General features: G+C 33.7%; 1 pseudogene; it reads left to right on the forward strand.

Annotated features, from left to right (window-relative positions):
* The window catches only part of LOC141517209 (elongation factor 1-beta pseudogene), a 188,489-nt pseudogene extending 166,288 nt beyond the window's left edge, over window positions 1-22,201 (forward strand).
* The last annotated feature ends 704 nt before the right edge of the window (window positions 22,202-22,905 follow it).

The following is a 22,905-nucleotide window of genomic DNA, read 5'->3' on the forward strand; positions in this document are numbered from 1 at the left end:
AGAGATCCCAAAATAAAATCTCCAAGGAATATTGTAGTCAAATTTCAGAATTCTTAAGCAATGGAGAAAATATTTATAAGCAGCCAAAAAAGGAGCAATTTAAATACCAGGATGCCATATTCATGAATACATATAACCTATCAGCTTCTACATGAAAGGATCAAAGAGCCTGGAATGTGATATTTCAGAGGGTATAACAGCATGGTATACAACCAAGAATCATCTACCAAGAAATTTTCAACATATTTTCAGGGGAAAAGATGAATTTTCAATGAAAAAAGAGTACTTTTCAAACTTATCTGATAACAAGATCAGAAATGAACAGAAAATTTGATCATCAGATATATGACTTAAGAGATGCACAAAAAGGTAAATGGAAGGGGAAAGAAATGTGAGTTAATTCTTGAGAATAGTATTTCTCTTAGAACAATTGAAAGGAACACAAAGGGTGTGGGTGTTAATTAATTTTGGTGTAATCAAATTCCTAGCTCTTGAGAGTTGTATTTATATTGCGACAGTTGGAGCAAATGTTCTGGGAAAGAAGGTGTGAGTTCAAATTGATTCTGATATAAGGATGCTTAAAGCTCTTAAAAATTGTACTTCTATCAATACAGGTGAAAGTAGTATACTTTGACAGAAGGTATAGGTACAAGACAGATATAAAATAAGACATGAAAAAAGAGATAATATCCAGAGAAAAAAGACATTAGAGGATAAATATCCTTTTATAGAAAAGAGAAAGAAGGAAGGGTGTGAGCACTGAGTAAATCTTACCATCAACAGATTTGGTTCAAAGAAGGAATAACAAACATTCTCAAATAGCTTTAGAAATTTATCCTACCCTATAGAGAAGTAGGAGAGAAGGGGAAAGAAAGGAGAATATGAGGTTGATAAAAGAGAAGGGATAAGTAAAAATAAAAGTTAAGTAAAATGGGAAAAAGAAGAAAAGGGAAGAGGGCTGGCAGAAGGGAGGCCAGAATGAGAGATGCAACAGAAGCAAAGCATTGACGAGGAGGGATAAGAGGAAAGGAGAGAGAAAAGTTCAAAGAGGGGGAAGATAGAATGGAGGAAATGCAGAATCAGCAATCTTAACTGTGCATGTGAATGGGATGACCTCTCCCATAAAAAAGAAGTGAATAGCAAAGTGTATTAAAAACCAGAATACTGCAATATGTTGCTTACAAGAAACACATCTGAAATAGAGTGAAAAGAAGGTAAAGATAAAAGACAGAGCAGAATATATTACATTTCATTTGAAGCAAAAAACAAAAGCAAAAACAGAGAGAGGTAGAAAATCTGATTTCAGACAAAGCAAAAGCAAAAATAGATCTAATTAAAAGGTATAAAGGAGAAAGATTTGTAAAATCAATGCTAACTAATAGATATATTTGTGAAATTGTGTGCTATATTCCTTATAATGCCCATCAATTGAGGAAGAGCTGAACAAGATATGATATATGATTGTTATAGATTAATATTGTTCTATAAGAAATCATGAGTAACCTAACTTCAGAAAAACCTGAAAAGATTTGCATGAACTGATGCTAAGTGAAGTGACCAGAACCAGGAGAACACTGTACACATTAACAGTAACATTGTGAAATGATCAACTATGATGGAAGCAACTTCTCTCAGCTGTTCAGTGATCAAGAACAATCCTGAGAGACCTGTTAAGGAAGATGCTTTACACATCCAAAGAAGAGACTATGGATTCTGAATGCAGAGGAAAGAATACTATATTCACTTTTAAAAACTTATTTTATATTTATTCTTTCCTTCTCAAGGTTTTTCACCCCTAGTTCTAATTCTTCTTTCACCACATGACTCATATGGAAATATGTTAAAAGTAATTGAATATGTTCAACCTATACCAAATTATTTGCTGCCATGGGAAGGGTGGAGGTAGGGAAGAGTGGTAGAAGCATATGAATGAGGAGTGTTGAAAATTATCTTTGCATGCAATTGAAAAATAAATTTTAAATAAGAATCAGAGATAAGCAAATGAAGAATTGGATGCCCTAATGAATGATGGGATAGTTCTCCCATTGGACATTTTTAAGTGGAGGTTGAATCAGGTTGAATTATGTGACTTTTGATATACTATCTAAATAATATGGTTCCATTCTTCTTGGCCAAGAAAGAAAAAATAATCATATACATATATATTAAATATAGAGTTTATTATGTGTAAAGACTTGTTTTAAACAGTGAGATTATATATATATATATATATATATATATATATATATATATATATATATAAAAGATAATTCCTGATTTCATATAGTTTACCTTCTAATGGAAATAAAACATACAAGTAATTAACAGTCTAGGAATATTTTGGGTTTGGATGTTTTAGAGATTTTGGTTGGATCTATATCCCTAGTTGGATAGGAATGAGACCTAGAGCTATAATTTCAATGCTATAGGAAAATTCCAAGTGAAGAAACTTCCTTCATACAGCTTCATATTGGCACCTTTTTTATACTTTATAGTCCTCTAAAGTTGTCTAAGGCATTGAAAGGTTGACTTGTCCAGCATGTGTCAAAGAAGGGACTTGAACCAAATGCTTTATGATTCTGATGCCGGTTCCCTATAGCATATATCAAATGTGTCAAACTGTCAGTCAGAGCAAAAATCTCTTTAGTATGACCTGAGTCAGATTAAATATATTTGGCAAAATAAATAAAAACACAATATAACACAGATAATGCTAATGTATCTTTTTCTAAGTCAATATGCAGCACACAGTTATAATTTACTATTTATCACCCCTGCACTGAATTATATCTAACTGATTCTCATGAATATGTAGATAAATTTTATATACTCTTATATATTTCTAGTTACTTTGTCAGATACTTCATGTATACATAAACATTTTTTCTTATTTTTTGACTTATTTTTGCATATGATTCATTTCCACTTTCTATATTGCAAGTTCCTGGAGACCAAGGACTTAGTCATTTTTTCTTCTTGTATATGAGAACAGTGTATGCTCAGTACAAAGTGTGTGCTTGAAAATTTATTGGCATGTTGTTGATTGGATCTAACTCAGCCTGATTCCCTAGTTTAGGTTGGAAATAAGGAGGAAATGAGACACTCATAGCCCAACTAACACTTAATAAAAGGAAGTTTATTTAGTTTTAATAGAAGAAAGACATTTAAAGCAAAGAAGAATTCCTTATCCAGGTTATAATTTTAATTCCTACGTTGGTGTTAGTCACTCTTCTAGGTTGACATTAGAAGCCAGATGATGGGGTTTTAGCAAGTTTTATCCTGGCTACTTTTATATCTAAGGACTAAAGAGTGGGGTCAATGGTTTAAGTCTTAACTCTCTGAGCTAGTCAAAGCTTCAGGTCAGTTTAAGAACAAATAGACAAAACTAGTCTAAATTGAATGTGAGGTCAAGGTACAGGTTCTTAGGATTTTACATAGTACCATAAAGATGGCTGAGTACAGCTTATAAATTAGGGAAATGAGTCTCAGAATTTGACTTTCCAAAAATTATCTAAGAAGAGTTAGAAAACTATAGACATTTGTATTTGATGCCCCTATTTTAGAAGTTCTAAGGCAGCTGTAAGATAATATGGGTAGAGGCATAGTCTCATCAAGACATGGGTTTATGTCCTATCTTTGACACAATGACTTTGTGACTCTGAAAAAAAAATATTTAATTTCTTAATGACCAAGGAAATTCATAAAGATTAAGTTGTAGAACAAGAACTGATTTGAAATTTTAGAAATAATTTCTCATGGAGTTATTTACATATATATATATATATATATATATATATATATACCTATAAAATCACAGGTCCTATTGTTTTTAGTAAAATAATAAACATTAGGAATTTTTGGCATGATTTATATGATTGTCTACACTGTAGAAAAATACTAGAAGTCAATAATATGTGAAAAATGGAAAATCTTCAGAGATCTTTTCAATCTCCAAGAAAATGTCCTCATATTGTGATATTTCAGTGTCACTCATTGACTTAAAAATTCTCCTTACTATCCTGACTTAAAGTAAGTGCAGAGAACAGAACCCAAAGCATGCCTGCCTATACCATTAAAATAAAACAATCAGGTGAAGGGGAGAAGAGGGATAGAGGTTGAGATTTATGAGGACAAACCTAACCCTTTACACTTACTGACTATCATATCTAAAAATGTGGAGACTTCCTAAATTGCACTACGTACTATTTCTGTTCAAATCTCAGAGGTTCAACAAATGAAATGATGCAGTTAAAATCATTTGCAAACTTTAGATTATAGCATTAATTATTATGAGTAAATATATTATTTTTATGAGGAAATATATAAATATATATGAGCAAATATATATTTGTATGAGTAAATATATGTATATATATATATATATATATATACTCATATTATGAGTAAAAATGAATTTGAATTTGGATATTTATAGATACAGATTTGGTTTGTGATACTTTCCATATATGTGACTTGAGCATTGAAGTCTTTCTTCATCTATAAAATTAGGGAAATCTTCTGTACAGTTCTTTGTCTGAATTCTGTGATCCAATGACTATCTTTTTAATGGTAAACATGGATCTGAGGATGGTGTTAGATGCTGTGTAACAAACTTCACATTTTATTTAGATGTCTCAGAATTGTGTTGGCACAGCATTATTCCCACCTTCTCTTATTCTACCCCTAAGCAACTCTAGTTGTTAAAAGTGATTAAGAAAAAAGAAAATGAGTGTAGTTAGGTGGCACAGTGGATAGAACTTTGGTCTTGGAGGCAGGAGGACCTGAGTTCAAATCCTGAATCAGACACTTAATAATTGCCTGTGTGACCTTGGGCAAATCATTTGACCTCATTGCCTTAAATAAATAAAAAAAACTAAAAAGACAACATAAAGTTTCACAAAAAGAAAGCAAGATTTAGTGGATATGGAGGGTATTATAAAAAGAAGGCAGGGAGAGAGAGAAAGGGAAACAAAGAAAGAAAGAGACTAATAGACATAGAAATAAAGACAATAATAAAAGGTTTTTTAAAAGAAGAAAATATAAAGAATATGAGTGGATATTTGTACAATTGCCTGAAAATTCCAGGGCATGGTATATGAAAAGGGGTTATTTTTTTTGTCCAAATTATGATTTATTTTAAGCAAAATTAAAAGAAAATTCTAAACTGCTTTAAATACAATGCTTAAAATCAAACTATGTCAAATTTAATGACTTCCCCCCTATGTCTTCAATTGAAAGTTTCAAGATCCTGTAGAAAATGCATGAAGATACAGCTGAAGGAATTTCATAATGTCAGTACCATTGGCACATTAGGCATGGCTAGTCTCTTTATTTCATCAGATACACAGGAAGCCCTTAAGCTGAAAGTCTAGTTAGGTATTATATTCCCGGATAGCCAATTTTAGTCATAAAAAGTCCAATTACCCAGAATATGTGTAAAGAAGATACTACTACGCATCTATTCTTTGTACATAGGAGTAATTTCGATATGGAATTTTCCATTTCTGTGAACTAGATTCTTCATATTCTTCAAATGGGATTGATCAAGAGGCAGAAATCAGAAGTCAAACATTGCTGAGGAGAGATAAGGGGAAAGGAAAGTGAGAAGTACAAATGATAGAAGATGGCATAGAAGAAATATAGTTAGTAATTACAACTGTAAATATAAATGGGATGAACTCTCCCATAAAATGGAATCAGATAGCAGAGTGGATTAAAAATCAGAATTCTACAATATATTATTTATAAGAAATGCATTTGAAACAGAGAGATAAACAGTGTAAAAGCAAAAGACTGGAGCAGAATTTATTATGCTTCAACTGAAGTAAAAGAAGCAAAAGTAGCAATCCTGGTCTCAGAGAAACAAAAAGCAAATATAGATCTGATGAAAAGGGTAAGGAAGGAAACTCCCATCTTCCTAAAAGGTACCATGGGCAATAAAGTAATATCATCATTAAACATATATGCAACAGCTATAATAGCATCCAAATTCTTAGAGGACACATTAAATGAGATATAAAGGGGCATATAATTCAAAATTGTAATAGTGAGGGACTTCAAACTCCATGTCTCAGAAGTAGATAAATATAAGTACAAAATAAACAAGAAGGAAGTTAAGAAAGTGAAAAGAATTCTAGAAAAGATAGTCATGCTAGACCTCTGGAGAAAATTGAATGAAGATATAAATAAATCCTTTTCTCTGCAGTACATGACACATACACAAAACTGAGCATGCACTAGGGCAAAAAGAATCTCAATAAATGGAGAAAAGCAGAAATATTAAATACAACTTTTTTCAGATCACGATGTAATAAAAATTATGTGTATTAAAGGGCAATGGAAAGAATAACTAAAGCTCAATTAGAAACTAAAATAACCTAATTTTAAAGAATGAGTGAATCAAACAACAAATGATAGCAATAATCGATTTCATCTAAGACAATGACAAAGATGAGACATCATAACACAACTTATGGGATGCTGTCAAAGTTATTTGAAGGGAATTTTTTTATCTTTAAATGCTTAAATGAATAAAATAAAGACAAAAATCAATGAACTTGGCATGCAGCCAAAAAAATCTAGAAAAGAAGCAGTTGAAAAATCCTCAATTAAAAAAGATATTAGAAGTTCTGAGAATTAAAAGAGAAATTAATAAAATTGAAAGTAAGAAAACTATTGAAATAAAAGTGAGAATTGTTTTTATGAAAAATGCAATAAAATAGATAGACCTTTGAGTAATCTGATAAAAATTAATTGAAATTAAAATAAATAAAATTAAAATTAAAAAAGAATGAAGAAAGCAAAATTAATAGAATCAAAAATGAAAAGAGTGAACTTACCACCATTGAGGAGGAAAATAAAACTATAATTTGGAACTACTTTGCCCAACTGTATGGCAACAAATTTGGCAATCTAAGAGAAATGAATGAATATTTACAAAAATATAAACTGCCTAAATTAACAGAAAAAGAAATAAAACACTTAAATAATCCCATTTCAGAAAAAGCAATTGAAGAAACCATCAATAAACTCCCCAAGAAAATATTTACAGGGAAAGATGGACTTACAAGTGAATTTTACCAAACATTTAAGGAACAAGTAACTCTAACTCTTTTTAAAACCAGAAGGAATTCTGCTGATTCCTTTTAGGATATCAAATGTGGTGCTGATACCAAAAACAAGAAGAGCCAAAACAAAGAAAATTATAGATCAATCTCCCTGATGAATATGGATGAAAAAAATCTTAAATACTATTTTAGCAAAGAGATTGCAACAAGTTCTTACTAGTATAATACATCATTGTCTAGATAGGATTTATACCAATGAATGATTAATCAGTGAAGCTCTTCCATGTCTCTAGTATAATCTGAACAAAAATAGTAAAACAAGTCACGGTCATGGTGACATTGTAATACAACACTAGTATAATTGGGAACCTACCTAGTCCCTGGTAAGGAGGATAATATTTTATTGGCAATTTGACCAGTCTTGTAAGTACATACTCTCACATCAATTATCTGGTGTTTTCTTCATCCCCCTATACTATCCCTCTTAAAGTGAGCCCATCAGTCCTCATGAATTTAATAACTTTCTCTATTTTTATGCAGGTTACTTACAGAATACATTTTCACAGGTTTTCAGTAATTATCCCAACTCTCTTTTGGTTGTTTTCAACTAGATATCCTAAAGACATCCCAAGTTCATCTTGTCTAAATTAAAACTCATTATCTTACCTCCCCATCCCAATTCATTCCCATTCCTTGAAAACTCCCTTTTTATTCTTGGGAGAACTTCCATTCTTTTAATTTCCTAGTGAAACTTGCAGTGTTAATTCCTGATTCTTCATTTTGTTCTCTCTAACCAACATTCAGTAGACATTAAAATCTTGCCTTTACTATCTCCGCATTTCACACAGAAACAATGGCAGAGTTTCAAGTCTACTGATCAAAACCCCCAAATTCAACTCTTGCCTCTGATGTTTGCTGCCACTGTGACCATAAGCCACTCTCTTTGGAGGAAGCTAGGTGATGCAGTGGATGGAACACTGACTCAAGGGTCCAAAGGACCTGAATTCAAATACAGGCTTAGCTTAAGTAGCTGTGATATACTGGGGCAATCATTTAATATCTCTCTGCTTCCATTTCTTCATCTACAAAATAAGGATAATAATTATGTTTATGAACAATATTTTGTTCTTTTTTATGAGGATAAAATGAAATATATCTATGCTATTATAATAATAATAATAATAATTATTATTATTACTAACATCACCTTACCTCTGTTGGTTTCATTTTCTTCACCTTCAAGATGAAAGAATAAAATTAGTATCTTGATGATTTTTTCAAAATAAACTTTATGATTTTAAATAAAAGGCATGTGTGTTTGTGTGTGTATGTGCATATGCATGTGGTATGTGTGTGTGTGTGTAGGGAAGATCTGTATGTTAATCACATGGATTATCTACATATAAAGATATGAGGCTTATATAAAGATCCATTTGATTTGATGACCAAACTATTTCTGAGAAAAAGAACCTCTGGGACTAGCTATGATCAACCAGCACACTGCCTGGCATGTCCTTGGAGGGGAAAGAAGGTCAAAAAACATGAACATGAGCCTGGGTACATACACACACACACATTCACATAAACATCATTTTTCAGACTAGTCAAGACTATAGATGGGGTATACTGGTAAATTTTTAACAATTGACTCTCCAAAGGAAGAAAAAAAAGAAAGAATATATAATGATACATATATAAATTTAATTTTCATTGTTATCATTTTCTCCTTAATTTTTCCAAATTTAGACAATCACATCCTGATTTGTAGATATTGCAAAAATCCTGAGATGCATGTAAGTGATCACAGTAAAAAAATTAACAATTACTCTCAAGGACCAATATGAGTTGGGTTCAATCAAACCAGTCAAAGTACTAGTATATTATTCTGCTCCCAAGATATTGTTATTTTGGAGTTATGATTTTAAGGGGTGTATAATAAAGGCATTCCTCTGGTCCTAATCTGAGATATATTAGATTTACATTCAGCAATACAACTCCTAACTAACTAATAATTGTTATACTCTGTCTCTCTCTGCCTCTCTCTCTGTCTCTGTCTGTCTGTCTCTGTCTCTGTCTCTGTCTCTCTGTCTCTCTGTCTCTGTTTCTTTCTCTCTCAGACACACACACACACACACAATGAGCAGACTTTGGTTTCGTTTAGTGATCTTTTAAATTTTAAATGAGGACATGCATTTATCCAAGCAATCAGAAAACAAAGAGGCAATACAGATCTAAAAAAAGAAGAAGAAATATGTGAATCTCACCATTTGACAGTTGCTGTTTTTCCTTCATTCTTGAAAAAGATCATAATATCATGGAAGTGATGCCGTGATGCAAGTGAAATGAATTTGAGTGAGAGGGTTCGGTGCTACCAATCTCTCACTTTCTCCTCTGAAGTCATCAGGGTCTAATGGATATGACCAGAATCATTGGAGATGGCCCTAGATGCAGGGCAATCAGGGTTAATTAACTTGTCCAAGGTCACACAAGTATTAAGTGTCAAGTATCTGAAACTAGATTTGAACTCAGCTCTTCCTGACTCCAGGACTAGTGTTCTATCTACTTTACCCCATAGGTGACCATATAATTAGCTGCCTGGAATGAAAGGAAGGGAGGCAGCAAAGAAAGAAGGGAAGAAAGGAAGGAAGAGAGGAAGAGAAAGGAAGGAAGGAAGGGGAAAGAAAGAAAAAGAGAAGCAAACAAAAACAAGAAAAAAGAAAGCTATGTCTTCTCTTCTTGGTAGTGAAACAGAAGTTTATTATATATATGTATATATATATATATATATATATATGTGTGTGTATTGTTTTTGCTTAGTTGTGTTTATTGTAAGAAAAGCTTCAGTTATATTTCCTAGAAGTGTGTATGATATAAAAATAAATGATCAATAAAACACATAGACATATAGACATATAGACATATAGACATATAGATATGCGTATATATATATATATATATATACAGACACAGATAAATTATATTTAAAGAAAGTTATCATGGAATATTACACAGACATACTACTGAGAGTTTTGAACAGAGGATAACTTTGATTATGCAGAATTACTCTCCCTATCCTTCCCATATTCCCAAAATACCAATTCATTTTATTTTTTAACATTTTATTTGTTTTCCAATTACATACAATAGTAAAATGTACCTATTATTTTTTGTAAGGTTGTGAATTTTACAATTACCCCCTTCCCTCTGCCCCCCCCCACAGAAGTCTGTCTGGTAGTCTCTACATCGTTTCCATGCTATACATTGATGTAAATTGAATGTGTTATAAGAGTAAACATAGGAGTAAATATAAACCCCCCTCCCCACACCAAGAAAATAAGAAACCTCAAGAATAGAGAGAGAGAGAGAAAAACAAATGTACTTCAGTCAGATTTCAATGGCTCTGTCTCTGGGGTGAGTTGCTTTCTTTATCATAAGTCCACCAGAGAAGTTGCTTCAGTATTTTCCCCACAGTTGCTATTACTAGCTGTACCTCCACTCTATTCCTCCCCATTCTCATTTATTCTATTCTCTCTCTCTCCTTTCATCCCAGGCCTGTCCAAAAGTGTGTTGAATCTGAGTACCTTCTCCCTTGATCTTCCCTCTCTTCTATTATCTATTCCCCCCTTCCCTCCCACCAATTCCCTCTTATCCCATCCCTTTCTTCTTATTTTTCTCTAGGGTAAGATAGATTTACTCACCCTATTAAGTGTGTATGTTATCTCCTTTCTGAACCATTTCTGATGAGAATGAAGGCTCACTCATTCCCCTTTGCCTTCCCCCTTTTCACTCCATTGAAAAAGCTTTTCATTGACTCTTATGTGAAATTTCTTAGCTTCTTCTTCATCTCATTTTCTGTCTTCCCAGTACTCTATCCCCATTTACTCCATGTTTTTACTATAGTATACCATTATATTCTGCTCCTTCCTATGCCCTGTCTATATAGCCTCCTACTAACAGTTCTTATAAATGAGAAAGTTCATATGAGTTATCAATATCTTCTTCCCATGCAGGAATACAAATAGTTCAATATCATTAAGTTCCTCATAGTTAGTCCTTCTCATCTACCCCCTCTATGGTTCAACAGAGTCCTGTACTTGGAGACCAAACTTTTTGTTCAGCTCTGGTTGTTTCAATAGGAAAGTCTGAAAGTCCCGTACTTCATTGAAAGTCCATCTTTTCCCCTGAAAGAGGATGTTCAGTTTTGCTTGGTAGTTGATTCTCAGTTGTAAACCAAGATCTTTTGCCTTTCATAGTATCATATTCCAATCCTTATGACCCCTTAATGTAGATGCTGCCATATCCTGTGCAATCCTGACTATGGAGCCTTGGCAGTTGAATTGTTTGTTGCTGGCAGCTTTTTGAATTTTCTCTTTGATTTGGGAGGTTTGGAATTTGACTATATCGTTCCTTTAAGTTTTTCTTTTGGGATCTCTTTAAGGAGGTGACTGGTGAATTCTCTCAATTTCTATGCTTCTAGGATCTCAGGGCAACTTTGCTGTATTATTTCTTGAAAAATGAAGTCTACACTCTTCTCCTAATCATGGCTTTCAGATAGCCCAATAATTATTAAATTATTTCTTCTGGATCTGTTTTTGAGGTTGGTTGTTTTTTCCTGATATATTTCACATTTTCTTCTAATTTCGGACTTTTTTGGAAGAATTTTATTTCTTCCTGCTTTCTTGCAAAGTCATCAGCTTCCTTTAGTTCCATTTTCATTTGAAGGAGTTCTTCAGAGAGCTTTTATATCTTGTTTTCCAACTGGCCAGTTCTACTTTTTAAGGCATTCTTCTCCTCATTTGCCTTTTGTTTTGCTTTTTTTCCATTAGGACTAAGCTGATTTTTAACATATTATTTTCTTCAGGATTTTTTTGAATATCTTTTACCAAGCTTTTGATATAGTTTCCATGATTATTCTGCATCGCTCTCATTTCTCCTCCCAATTTTTCCTTTACCTCCCTTAATTGCTTTTCAAAGTCTTTTTTTGAACTCATCCATAGTCTGAGCCCATTTTCTATTTCTCTTGGAGGTTTTGGATATGGAAGCTTTGATTTTGCTGTCATCTGAGTGTGTGTTTTGATCTTCCATGGGACTCAAATAATTCTCTATGGTCAGATTCTTCTTTTTCTGTTGTTTACTCATTTCCTCAGCCCAAGACTAAATTACAGCACTTCCAAGGTTTGGGGTTTTTTTGTTGGGGGACACCCCACTGGGACCTTTATTCCTCCAAGGTCTTATGCTCTCTAACCTGTGTTTTGAGATGTAGATGGATCCTGTACTTCCCTCTGCCCTGGGGCTATAAGGGGGGATCCAGTTTGGTTATTTAGTATGGAAGCCCATACTAAAATAAAACGTAATATCTGAGTGTAGGCAAACAGCAGAGTTCTACCCCAGGGAGAGCAGAGAAATCTTCTGCAGACTTCCCTTACTGTCTCAGAGAGTGCAGGCTGCTTTCTTCAGATTCTCGCTGCAGATTCTGCGGTTTGTGCTCCTCACTCCGCACTCATTCTGGTGTAGCAGAGTTTTCTTCCTGCCCCTTCATACTGTTGCCAGTGATCTCCATTCCACAATTGTTGGACATCACCTCAATTTCCAAATCTTTGCCACTGCTAAAAGATTTGCTATGAATATTGTGAAACACATAGGACTTTTCCCATTTTTTACAATTCAATCTGGATATAGACCTAGCATTGGAATTGCTGGGTCAAAGGGTATGAACAATTTTATTGCTCGTTGGGCATAGTTCCATATACCTCTCCAGAAAGGCTGGATCCATTTACAATTCCACCAGCAATGCATAATGTCCCAAACCTCCCATAACCTCTCCAACATTGATCATCTTTCCTTTTTCTCATCTTGGTTAATCTAATAGGTGTGAGATGATACCTCATTGTTGTTTTAATTTGAATTTCTCTAATCAATACTGATTTGGAGCATTTTTTTGAAATGATTTTATATATATATATATATATATTATATATATATCTTTAATTTCTCCATTTGAAAACTGTCTGTTCATATTCTTTGACCATTTATCAATTGGGGAATGATATGATCTTATAAATTTGATGCAGTTCTCTATATATTTTAGAAATGAGACTTTTATCAGAACTTCTGGTTGTGAAGATTGTTTCTCAGTTTTCTGCTTTTCTTATAATTTTGGCAGTATTGATTTTATTAGTGCAAAACCTTTTTACTTTAATATGGTCAAAATCAGATAGTTGAGTATTTCTTGGTCTTCTAATTTATCTATGGTAGCAATTCTTTTTCAAAATTGTTTTTATTTTTCATTCGACAATTTCCCCCCTAATTTGGTTTCCATCCCCTCACCCCCCATAGATGTCTAAATCCTATACTCTTTTTCACCTTATTTTGGTATAGGGCATGAGATGTGGATCGATACCTAGTTTTTGCCATACTATTTTCCAGTTTTCTCAAGAATTTTTGTCAAAAAGTGAGTTCTTATCCCAGAAGCTGATGTCTTCAGGTTTGTCAAATAGTAGATTTCTGTAGTCATTTACTGCAGTTTCTTTTTAACCTGTCCAAATCCACTGATCCATTACTCTGTTTCTTAACCAGTACCAGGCAATTTTGATGACTGCTGCTTTATAGTATAGTTTTAGATCTGGTAGAGCTAGGCTACTTTCCTTCACATTTTGTTTCTCATCAGTTCCCTTGCTATTCTTGTAGCTCCCGATGAATTTTGTTACTATTTTTTTTCTAGTTTGGAAAAGTAGCTATTTGGTAGTTTGATTGGCATGGCAGGGAAGGTACTAGAATTAAGAAGAATTGTGAAAAGTTTCCTATAGGAGATATGATTTTAAAGGAAGTCAGGCAAACCAATTCATGGAAGATGAGTAGGGAGAGTTTTCTTGGATTGAAGAACAGTCAGAGAAAATTCCCAGTGATAAGACATGGAGAGTCTAATTTGAGGAACAACCAGGAGGTTGATATCATTGGATCAGAAGATTGGGCAGGGAGTAATATTTCACTGGAATTTATTGAGAAGGGTAGTGACATGGTCAGACTTATAGAGACATGAGAAGATAATGTCTTCTTTTAAAAATTATTGCTTCAAAAATTAGTTTTATCAAATTTACAAAAGTTTAATTTTTATCATGTTTTTCAAGCCATTAGGAGTTTTCTCTGTGGCATATAATCCTTCTATGCTAAAAATATCATTATAAAACAAAATTAGAGTAAAGAATAAAAGGGACATATACACACAGAACTTGCAAAATCACTTTTCTCGCTGCCAATAAAAGCTGGTGAAAATCCAAATAAAGTGCTTCTGGGCAGAGAATGTACATGCCAAGCTTTACCCTAAAGCAAATTTGTACTTTAGAGAAGGAAGCTAGTGAAAATAAGGGTCTGTAATGGAACTGCTGACACATCTTTAACTATAGCTTTGCTACTGGGCTCCAGTATAATGCAGTACATATTTCTTTGTGAAGGAACTGAAAGCTGCAATAATAAAGCTAAGCTTTATGATATTGAAATTCTCTCTGTTTTTTTTTTTTACCTCCAGGGAGAAAAACAATTAGAGAAAGACAATCTACCTAAATAGACTGGGGAACTGCACTGCTCCATCTATGCTTCATTACCTTTCCTCCTCTTCTCACATTCTCTAGAAATAGGATGATTATATTTACCTGATATCTTCACACGTCCCTGCTGAGCAGGCCCAGGATGCTCAAATGTGAGCTAAGACAGACAATGCTTCCTCTCTATGAGGAGCACTTTCAGGGCCCTTTTAAGGGCCCTGCACTCCCATCATTTTTGCAAGTCGTTGATATGTCTTGCCAACTTGCAGAAAATGGCAATACTCAAAGGCACTTACTGAAAAAAATCAACTCACACAATTGGCAAGTCTTAGCAAATTCACCTCCATGGGGCAAATGCTTCTAAGACATTGAAAAAAACAGACTTGGAGCTCTGGAGTAGGGTAAAGATAACATATCTCTAAAAATAGTTTACTACCTTGAACAATTTTCAAGTTGCAAAAGAGCTTTAGAAAAACAGCAGTCACAATCAGGTGACTTTTTTCCCCTCATTTTAAGTTGCTAACTGCTATAATAAAATTAAAGAAGAAAGCCAGAGAAAATACCCTTTCAAAGAACCTCCCTTAGCATGAACATAGTAAGGAAATAACAAGTTCCCCCAGCTGCTTTCCTTTCACATGCTTTAAGGCCTAAGCCATACATCTACGATGATATGAAGATTTTAGAGAGATCCTGGTTGCTCTCATAAGACACAGAAATCACTCCATTTTCTGACAGTTAGCTAGCAGAAATAGTGGCATTTTCTCCTTAGTCACCAGGCCCCATAAATCTGACTAACTAATCTCCTAATAATTGAATGTGAAGCATCAAATTAGAAACCAATATTACATGAGTGAATTAATGGCATTTCATTATGTATTACTGTTTCCATTAATAAACTATGACTAGATCAAGCTTAGTGGAGATTTGGAGGCCCCTTTTTCTTGGAAACTCCAGAGATTTGCTTAACTTCTATTCTAATTCAATATTGTGCAAAGTGAAAGTTAACAGCCTACATTTACTGCAGTTTCCCTATTTGGAAGATCATTCACTATTTGCTAGGTTTTATGGATTTAAATTTGTCATGTTGAAGACCCTAGCACAATACTAAAGAGAAATTGAGTCACCACTGAGTCTCGGATGGGGTTGCCAGTCTATAGAACTGATTAATTATTTCTCTGGGTCTGATATTTTTTCTCATACATTGATTATGAATTGACCTAACTAAAGAAGTGTGGTCCATCATCTTGGATCCCAAATTGCAAGAAACTAATTTTGTATTTTAAATAAGAAAATAGGTTTAAAAGCAGAAATGGACTTAATAGGCCCCCTTGTGTTTCACCACTCTCATTTACACCTTCTAGTTTCAGTGCTTGTTACAGTTGAATGGACAGCATTTATGAAGTGAATAAAAAGCTGCCTTTCCAGCTCTGGGACCCTCATTCTCAAATCATTCCATATTTTCAAACCTAACCTGCTGTTTCAGATGAAAAGGAGTGTTGTAGCCTTGTCTCTGCAGTAGCAGAGCATGGAAGACAATTTAGGTCAGATCAAAATGATTAACAAGCACTGAGGCCCTTCTCTGGCTCTCCACCCACTGTGGGTTGTCCTGCCATTTCAGAAGGAAAATTTCTATCAGGGGGACGTGCCAGTAGGGTTGTAACTAGTAATGGTAGCTTCCATACTTATGTCTGTCTAATTTAGAGAGCAATTCATTTTCTTGACTTGGATAATCTATCTTTAGAAACCATACCAGCTTCATTATATTTAAACATACACCCCCGTCGTTCTTCCTTATTTTTCCCTTCTATGTAATAACTACTTTCTTTCTTTTCATAGACCTACAAGTATGATGGACTAGCTCTATGTTAGCAGAAAATATGTATCTATATGTATAAATGTGTGTGATCAAAACAGGACAAAATCAAATGAACTATATAAATCCTCTGTAAAAAAACAGATCTGTGATTTCATTGTTGTAAGGATTTCCCCATGACAAAACTTCACCTACCCATGTTTACTAGTAGGATAACTTTGGAAAAGACACTTAGCTTCAGTTTCCTCAATAGTAAAATAGGGATAAAACTTATTAGCCCTGCTAACCAAGGATATTTTCAGGATCAAATGAGATATTTACAAAGTGCTAATCAAAGTCTCTGACATATAATAGGACATAAATAAGTGGTTATTTCCTTCCTTTCTTTCTACCCCACCTCCATTCAGATAATTTCTATTCTATACATTATTTTTTTTTCAAAAATTGTCTTACAATATTTGGAGATATGCCCTGGTCCTTATGTTTTTTTCCACTTACTCTTTCCTCTGTTAATTATCTTCCATTTAACCTGTATATTATGTATCTTATTTGTACATAATTGTTTCCCCCTCAGTATTTTGAGTTACTTGAGAGCAAGAACTATTTTGCTTTACCTTGTATCACTAAAATTTAACACAATGACAAAGCACCTAAGAGATGCATAAGGACAGAGGAGTTCATTATTAATAATTGCTTAAATGCTGTGTTTCATTCAGAGGCTTACCATACATTTGTGATCGTGTCAGTATCTCTTATGACTCTAATAATGTTTCATTATGTGTACGAATAAAAAAGTTTTGATTGGATCAAGTCTCTGTTAATATGTTGCCTTCACTTTAACCACCTTGTTTCATCCATAGAATATACTGTATTCCAAACAAAAAACATTTTATTTGATTGCATTTTCCTGTGTCTACAGCAAAGGTCATGATTTCCCCCTCATCACCCACTTGCCCATGACTATTCAGGTGCCAAACTTCTTTCAGTCTTTCAGTTTTGAGTGAGAGATAATGTCTCATATTAGCCAATAAAGCAGCCAATAAACCTTTATTAAATTCCTATTGTGTGCCAGATATGTTTTTTGTCCTGAAAATGAAAAAAAAAGAGGCAAAAAGACATTCCCTGACTTCAAGGAGTTTAAAATCTAAAGGTGGAGATTGCATGTAAATCAACATCTATAAAACAAGCCATAAACAAGATAAATAGAAGATAATTAACAGTGGGAAAGCAGTGGAATTTAAAAGGGATTAGGGAAGACTTCTTGTATCAAATGGGATTCTATATGAGGCTTAAAGGAAGCCAGACTGGTAAGTGCAAAAAGCCAAAGAAGAATGGGAACAGCCAGAGAAAATGCCCCTAAATGAGTTATGGAGGGTCTTATTCATGGAGCAACAAGGGGGCAAGTGTAAATGATATGGAAGCGTAGATATCAAAGGTTAGTGTTTAAGTAGACTATAAAGGTAGGAGGGAACTAAGTATCAGAAAGCTTTGAATGATAGACAACATTTTTTTTTTAATTTGAGCCTTGGGGCAAGAGGAATTGAATGAAGTTTTCTGAATAGGGGAAAGAAATGGTTGGACCTATGCTTTAGGTTAATCACTTTATGAATAGAGAGAGACTTGAGGCAGGCAACCTGCCAGAATCCTATTTCAGTCATCAAGAAATAAGGTGAGAGGACCAGCACTAGAGTGGTGGCAAGGTCAGAGGAGAGAAGGGGATGTATTCAAGAGATGTTACCAAGATGACATTGATAAGTCATAGCAACAGGCTGAATATGGGGGATTAGAGATAGTGAAGAGTTCAGCATGACTCCTAGATTGTGGTCCTGAGGGATGAGGAAGATGGTGTAGCCTTCTATTGTAACATGGAAGACCTAAACAACATCTAAAAGGAGCACACACTGTACTATATCCAAAAGGTGACATATTATAATATGCAGTCTAAAAAGATAAACCTATAAATAAAAATATAACTAATTTATGAAAATAAAAACAAAAATGGCTCATCTGCAGAGGATATTTATATTTTGTATAGAACTTTCTTTACAAATATCCCATAAAAAGAGCATTTTCATTCTGCAAATGATGACACTGAGCTTCAAGGATAGAAACTATTACTAATTGTGTGGTCAAACTCCAAACTTAACTAGATTCTCTAATTACAAGGATATTGATTTTAACATCCTTCACCGTTGTGTGATTTTTTTAATTGCAATTATTCAATTCTGATAATGGGTTAAATAAAATTGTATGAGACTGACAGAGAAGGCAAATGATCATTTCTTTGTGGAAATGGATTCAAATTACATGACAGAACAGCTAAAGCAGAGCCAATTTGTACAATAGATTTCTTTCTATTGAGGTGGTGTGGTGAGTTGAGAAGGACATTGAATTGGAAGACTGGAGACTCTTAGAATAAAAAGCTCTGATATTTCTAATGGTTGTACCATGGCAGTTCACATCTTATTTGTAATGAAAAGTCCGGCATTTTTCTGGTGCTTTGTTTGTTTGCTTTTTTTATTTGACTTTGACAGACTAATGGATCTATGGGCTTTTTATGAGTTTGCTTAGGTCATGTGCACTTACAGTATTTCATAAATAATAAGAGTTATGCCTAGAGTGAGGCAATAAACAACTTAAATAAAAACTAGAAGGAGGTTATTTTGAAAATAATTATATAGAGATAGGAGTTGAAGAACATAATAAATTAGGTTAAAAATTTTTCAGTACATACTTCGTTAATGAAAACAAACATTACAACTCTTTTTATTCTATCTTGGAGTTCTTGTGACTAATAAAGAAAATAATATTTCCATATTATGCCATCATGGGAAATCTTCAATTTGCATAGTATTTGCAGCAATCATTCTTTATGGAATGGTTTTTTGAATTGTGAGGAAAGCACAAACACACAGAATCAAATGATGAGGATTGATACTTTTTAAAAGTGTTAAAATGTGTAGAGTGGTGGGAGGTCTGAGAGCTGATTCTGACCGTAAGACCATGGTTAGGCCACTTAATCTAGTTGATTCTCATCTATAAAAGAAGAAGAATATACTAAATTCCATATAGACATGACTTTTATTATTTGAGAAACAAGTGTTGCCAAGGAAGCAATGAATATTTGTTTCAAAAAAAATTAATCCTAGTAGCAAAATCCCTGAAGGACCAGCACAGTACCAAGCCCATCCTGAAGTCCTTGGTATAGAACCAGGTGCTTAACTAGTCCCCTGTAGCTCCAGTGTAGACCAAGTGGATGACCAGGCCCATCCTGAATGCCATATAGAGCCAAATGAGTAGCCTGATGCTATTATAGGCCTAGGTACAGCACCAAAACACCAATAGACTTGTTGCAGCAATCAAGCCACCTGCAGTATCTTTCCAACATGTGGAAAGCAGAGATTGGGATAGTAACCCCTTTATTCCAGTATCCCCTTTACCCAACTTTAACAACAACTAAATACTCTGGAAAAATAAGCAATAAATCTGACAAGGAGTTAATTAATAGCTTTTTACATTTTCCTTTCTAAAATGGGTTACTTTAGTATTCTGTTTCCTCTTCTGTTAATCTATGCAGTTTATATTTTTGGAAATATTTATCAAATTTGCTTAGATTAAGAAAAAATCTCCAGGATCAGATGGGATCACAAGTGAATTTTAGAAATATTTAAAGAATAATTAATCTCAATTTTATATCAACTATTTGGGAAAATAGATGAGTGTTTACATTAGAAAACCAGAAGATAAAATTCTGGGAAAATATTATCGCTGAGAGAGAAATGACATTCCCCACCCTATGATATATATAAATTCCATGTGGGATGGTTAAGTCTCTAACTAAAGGTTTAAAAGCAGAACTGGGAAGAAGTGCAAAAACCTTGGTATCTCTATATGTCTGTTCATCTTTAAGCAAATATGCCTCATGTTGTGTATCAGGCAACAAACAACAAACAAGGAACAATCATGCTTTCAACTTCACTGAAGAATTACACTTGAAAGAACTGCAGGAATTCACAAGTTACAAAATGCTAAAGGACTCAAAGGGAATAAAAGATTCCCAAAGCACCAAATGTCTTGCACACAAACCAAACATAATTACTCAGAATGGAAATAACTCATGTCTTCTTGTAGCAGCTGCTGCCATCAAATCAGTTTCTTCTGTACCATCAGACTCACTCCACCTAGGAAGACATGGTCAAGTGTTCATGGATTTGGTACTAAAGGGTCCTTACAAGTCAATCCTTTCCACTTTGATTAAAAACTGAAGCCCAGAGAGTTTAAAAGATTCACCCAAGTTCATGTATTTTTTTTTATCGTATTTGTCTCTTCTTATAGCATGATAATATTATATTGAATTCTTGTCAGGTTTATCAGTCAAACAAACATTTTATTAATCACTTGCTACATAATAGACATTCAAGATAAAAACATTAGAAAAAGAGACACAATATCGTGTCCTCACAGATTTTATCTTCTTGTAGTGTAATACAATTTGATTAGTCATTAACAAATTGATGAACATCAATGTTATTTACAGTTATTTGCTACCACAAAAAGTTATATTATCAATACTTTGGTTATAGGAGATATTCCTACTTAGCTATGATATTCATGAAATATAGCCATTGAATTATATTTTCTGGATCCAATTCCTTTTATATATCTAATTTTAGTTATTATGTATGTAATTCCAAATTGCTTTCCATAAAGGTTGTATTGATTCACAGGTCTTTCAACAAAGCAGTAGTATGCCTATTTCCCACATTAACTATTCCCATCTTTTGTCATCTTTCCAATTTTTTGGATATGAGGTAAAGCCTCAGGGCTGTACTGAGGAAATAATATTTTGGAGTACAGAGAAACTCTGTAAAATGTTGAAGGGTTCACAATCACCTATTTTTACTGTAGATAATAGAATCAGATCTAGAAAGGGATAAGAACTTCAGAGTCATCTGATCTAAACCTATCATTTTAAGTCTGAAGAAACTAAAACAAGCTATTAAGTCTCCCTTTGTGTTTTTCCTATCATGGACTCAGTTTCTCCTCTTCTTCTGTGGCTCTTGCATCTGCCTCTTCTCAGTCTTTGTCACCCCCACCAAGGACCTCAGAGATCTCAATACCCCCCTCCCCATTGGACTTGCTGCACCTCAATGACTTTCTGGAGACAAAAAACTGCATGGAGGGGAATGTGCCATTCCACGTTGACATTGCACTTTTTGAAATAATCTCCCATTAACTTTGTACCAAGCTCTCCATTGATATAACCACAGTAAATCCTATGAAAAGCAGAAAGTTAGCTTGTCAGGAATAAAGAAAGCTTTGAGTAAGAAAGCCTAGTGATGTAGAAGATACCACAGAATGTGATGGTGGTACACATATCTAAGATGATGATGATGATGACATTGTTCCCTTTGGGTCTGATGAAACAAAGAAAGTAAGAGAAGATTACCTTACTCAGAAAGAATAAAATAATTTTTTTTAAAATTCTGCAATTGTTGTCATGTCTTTCTCTTATGGAAGTGAAACCTTTCGATGATGAGGTAGATGTGGTCAAACTGAAGGAATATTTAAGGAGAATTCAGACACATGGCTTGATCTGGGGATTTTCTAAATCAGTTCCAGTGGATTACAGCATCCAGAAACTTTGTGTATGGTGTATAGTTGATGATGATAAAGTTTGGATAGACATGTTAGAAGAATAGATAATTGCCTTTGTAACCCATGGATATTGCTACCTTCAATGTGATACAAAACCTCTCATTTTCAAAAGTTACATTTGAATAAAAATATTTGCAAGCAAAAAAATCGCTTCAAACAATAGGTATTTCTACATGTTCTAACAAAGTTAAGGAAGACAGGGAATGGGGAAAGTTGAAAAAAAAAAGAATGACTCTATGCAAATTGCTACTCTAACCATGAAATGCACACTTCAAAATTCTACAGACTAAACCATTCAAAACAAAACAAAAAATGAAGATGTTCATTTTTATATTCCTAAATCAATTCCAAATGATTTGAAAAGGAAACACAAAAGACCTGATTGGAAAACCCTGAAAAAATTTGGCTTCCTATAATTTACCCTTTTTTAATTTGATTTCAACACATTGATTTTTTTTCTTTTATAATATGCTCTCCTCTTTCTCAACACTAAGGGAGAGGGAAGAAGAGAAATGAATGAGAAAACTCTTATATTCCTGTTAACTTGTACTTGAAACATTTTTGATTTATGCTTTTCTATACCTTAGAATGTTAGCTAGAAAAAGAACATGATCTCTTTAAAATTAGGTAGAGGTATAATATACAGTTTGTGAAGGTTGCCAAGGGAACAAGCAGAAAAAGTGAATGTGTAATTTGTTAGTATTATTTTCATATAAGCCATAACATAACCTCTGAGTTTCAAAGGCTTAAAAGGGTAGCTATCAGAGGAACCCCTGCTAGAGAAATAAAAAATAAAAAGAAAAAATGGCTAGAAGGAGAACTCAAC

The sequence above is a fragment of the Macrotis lagotis genome, chromosome 3 (assembly GCF_037893015.1).
Source record: "Macrotis lagotis isolate mMagLag1 chromosome 3, bilby.v1.9.chrom.fasta, whole genome shotgun sequence".
Taxonomy (NCBI): Eukaryota; Metazoa; Chordata; class Mammalia; order Peramelemorphia; family Peramelidae; genus Macrotis; species Macrotis lagotis.